Below are 4,446 nucleotides of genomic sequence, written 5' to 3'. Positions count from 1 at the left end.
TCCCGTCCCGTCCCACGGCGGCCCCCTCCCGAGGAGCCCTGCTGGAGCCGCCCCGAGGGCCGGGGAAAGGCGGAGCCGCGGCGGCCGGGAGGGGCATGGCGGCGGCGGCCGGAGGGCGGGAATCTGCTCGTCTGATGAGAAGTGAGGGGGTTTTAGGTTTTTGCTTTTGAAAGCGGGAGCTAACGCGAGGGCGCGGCAAACCCTCCCGCTCCCACTGGCACCACCTCAGCCTCCGCCGGGGAGCCCTCAGCCCCGCCAGGCTCTGCCGCCTGGCCGGGCAGCCTCAGCCAAAAAAGTGTCCATTTTCTCCTCAGAGAGCAGGGCCCGACAGGGTCCGCCACCTGCCCCGAAGCCTGCAGGCTGTGCCGCACCCCGGGCTGGTCTACACGGTTATAACGCCCGGTTCTCCTCCGTCAAACAGAGGTGTGCAGGTTGTGCCACAAGCTTTCGTGTGGTAGAGACCTTGTGGGGGAATTCCTTGTCAGTGTTCTGTGATCTTTGAGACCAGCTGGCACACTCCGGAGGAGACAACCTGAGAAGAGATGGTAGTGGGTCCACCAAGAGTAAGTGCTGGGTAACGGTGCCTTGTCACACCCGAGTTCAGTGCCTGCACCTTGTGCTGCCTCTCGGCCTCATCTGAAACTCATGAATTCTCCGTTTGAAGACCTTCTCTTTCAGGAATAAGGCAGTCGTAGATTATCTGCCCCTTAAATTATCATAATGCTATTTCCCTCTTTGCCTCTTCAAAAAACCCTGTCTGGTTCCTTCACCTGTCTTGGGGATTTCAGAGGAGCAGATCCCCGAAGCTGAGGAGAACATCCGTTTGTTCCCAAATCTCAGAACCTGCCGTACTGTTGGCATGAATAACAAAAATGTCGCTACTTTAAAGCAGGTTTTGCCTCATGTATGTGCCAGGTTTGTTAGCCATGACAGGGGTAGCCATTTCCCCTTAACAGGAGAAAAAAAAAAAATCTTAGATATGTCTTTTCAGTGATACATCCCTGAATTTCAAAATCTATTGGAGGGGAAAATTACTTTTGTGTACAACAGAGAAAAGGTGTTGTTTTATTTCCCTGAGTAAAAACTCTGGGTTTTGGGAATATGTGCTGTTTGCCCTAACTTCAGCCCTTTGTTTTCATGAGGAAAAAATAATTTCTTGTCTGAATATCATTTATGGTTACATTAGTGATCTATTCCAGTTAAACCTCGCTTCAGTGAAAAAGACAGGTACAGAATACGTGACAATTGTGGGAAGGGGAAGGGTGCTATTATGTTTTCCCTAATGTTGACAATACCATAGCCTGCACAGTATTAGGTGATTCAGCAAATGAGCCTGTAGTTCTGTAACAAAGCAAGGCTCTTCGTTTCTTCATTTGCATGTTGGTATCAGGCTGTTTCTCTACTTCACTGCTGTTTGAGCTCTGGGAATAAATTAAAAACACATTCATGCTGGTGCTTCAGCTGAATTGTTCTCATATTCTGAGTTCGTGAAAGTCAAAATTTCCAAGCTTTAAGCCTAGAATAAAAAGTGTAGTATTGTAAGAGCTACTGGATTCCTTCTAATAATCCACTTGACATTAACAAATGGATTGGAAGAACTGTAAATGCTGTTTCTCTAATGCTGCCTCTGGGTGCATTACAGAATTTTTATGGATAGTAGAGACCATATTAACACAACCCTTTCTAAACAGAAAAATTATACTGCTTCCCTGTTGCTTCATGGATTGGTTTTCCTAATGTTTAGAGATTAGAATACCTTGCTTCAACATCTAATTTGTAAACTATCAAAGATTGCTTTAAATCACCGATTAGGACAATTCAGAAAGAAATCCAACTGTTCATTGCATAGATGTTGGAAACAGTGTCTCAGAATATATGAGGATGAGCTGTCTTAACTTTCAAAAATGAATTGACCCAGAAAATCGATCCCTGGAGAAAATAGAATGCCAAGTTCTTTAAAAATTGCTTCGTCATGTTACGTTACTTTTTTTAAGCTTCAATTGGAGCAGCCCAATCCTTAGTCCTTTGAGGACATTGATGCTGGGGGAATTGTGCCATAAAGTTCCCAGTCAGTTCACCAGTCAGTGAAGACATTTGGGATACTTAAACAGCTTCATGTTTATCATTGACATTATTTACCTAATTTAGAAAGGTTATTAAGACAATCCATGTGTGAGATGTGGTGGCTTAACCCAGGCCAGTGACTAAGCACCCACCAGTTGCTCACTCACTTTCCCAGCCCAGTGGGATGGGGAAGAGAACGGGAAGAGCAAAAGCGAGAAAAACTTGTGGGTCAAGATAAAGACAATTCAATTAGTGAAGGAAAGAGAGAAGAGAGAAAAGAAAAAAAAAACAACAAGTAATGCAGAGGCAGTCAATCACCACCTCCTCCCAGCAGACCGATGCCCAGCCAGTCTCTGGGGAACAACTACTTGGAAAGACTACCCCCACATTTTATTGCTGAGCATCACATTATATGGCATGGAATATGCCTTTGCCCAGTTCAGGTCATCTGTCCTGGCTGTATCACCTCCCAAACTTTTTCACACCCCCAGCCTACTCACTGGCGGGCAGAATGAGAAGCAGAGAGGGCCCTGACAGTGTGCAAGCACTGCTCTGCAATAGCTAAAACATTGGTGTGTTGTCAACACTGTTTTAGTCACACATCTAAAACACAGCACCATACAGGCTGCTGTGAAGAAAATTAGCTCTACCTCAGCCAGACGCAGTACAGATACATTTGTCAGATGAGGACCTGTACTTTGTAAAGCTCCTTCATGACTTCAGCTGTAACAGAACCAGACTGCTCTCCATCCCAGAATCCACGTAATGAGCAATACAGTATATTGGCTGGTCCTCTGACAAATTTACTCTTCTACCTCCCCCTTCGGGGTCAGTATGCAATCTATACTCCTGATCCGCAATGGAACAACTACCCTGCCAATGTTCTCCTCCTACTGAGACTATGGGGTTTTTTGTTGTGTGTGTTACTTAGAAGCCCATGGACTTTCGTGCTTTATGGCATAGACAATTTTGTGCAAACATCGTAAATGCTTTATTTGTTGTTGCTTAAAATCTACTGGGCTACAGTTTAAAAACATTTATGTGTCATCTTTAGGGGTATTGCTCTTGTCTTTGATATATCCACTATATTACTACATGGTTTATTGTTGAAGTTTCTTACTCTTGTCTTTATTTCATTTTAGGAGTCATTGGTGACTGTTAACAAACAAAATCTATGGATCTAAGGATCTGTCCGTAGAGAAAAGTACAGCTGCAGGAACTGGCCCTCTGAAAGAAGGTTGGTTTTTTACATGTGTTATTAGGTTCAGCTCCAAGTTAGCAGATGTTCGTTTAATAAAATAATATATTTTATATGTTATTACCTATGCATTCCTATAAAATTTAGTGTACAAGGTCAGGATATGGCAAGATAAGAGGAAGCTGAGAAAGATTTGAAGATGATAGGTTGCCACAGATTGACTACCCATTAAAAATAAGAGTTGCTATGATTAGAATGAATGTTGATAATGACCTGAAAGCTGAAGAAGCTTTAAATGAAAGGCAGCTGACCACACTTCTACACAACATCCTTTTTGTTAAGTCAGGTGCGGGAGTGGCTTTTAAGGCTATATACCACAGGCATAAGCAAAGTGTGTTAGAAGCCCTTCATAAACCGCTATTAAATTGTTTGTGCCTCCACTGAATCAAGTTGATAATTTTTTATGATCCCATTCATTATTTGAAAATATCTGTGACTGATGGAACATGATTAAGAGAGTTCTATTGAGGACATGCAGTGAAAAGATGTAGTATGGTAATTTTTTAAAGATTAGTTTTGCCCTGGATTATATATGTTTCTACTTCCCTCTTTGTAGTCATGATGAAGACCTTGCTCTAAAAGGTTGCTTACTATTGGGCTGTTCTTCCCTAGTACTCCACCCTGTCAAGGAAGTGCAAGCCTGAATAAGCCAAATGACTGATCCTCTTATTCACCTTCTTTCTTTTATATAACACGAGGCCTGATGTAAAACACAATGAAGTCAGGGGAATTTTTCAATTGAGATGATCTGTTTTGAATCTGGTACTCTAGTTGTTCCATAAAAGCTTGAATCTGCCAGATCTTAGCTCTGAGCATGAGAATCACTCTGTTATCTCTGCCCTGTTGCAACACCTGCATTTTGTTCATCAGCATGAAAGGCATCTGCTTCTGTCCTCCTCTGAGACCTTCATGCTAAAGTGGCAGCAGTACCATGATTCACCAGCCACCGTGACTGGTGTGTAGGGTTCTGGACCTGTGTGCAGCTGAGGGAATGTCTGCTAGATGGTGGGGAGGTAGAGGTCTTCTTCCCTTTTTCATATGACCCAGCATAGCTGGGGCTATATACATCATTATGACTGGTTTACGCCTTGCAGTCTTTCTGTGACCTGACATGAAATTGCATA

Source organism: Aquila chrysaetos, chromosome 3, assembly GCF_900496995.4.
Source record: "Aquila chrysaetos chrysaetos chromosome 3, bAquChr1.4, whole genome shotgun sequence".
NCBI lineage: Eukaryota > Metazoa > Chordata > Aves > Accipitriformes > Accipitridae > Aquila > Aquila chrysaetos.
Note: the sequence above shows the minus strand (reverse complement) of the source record.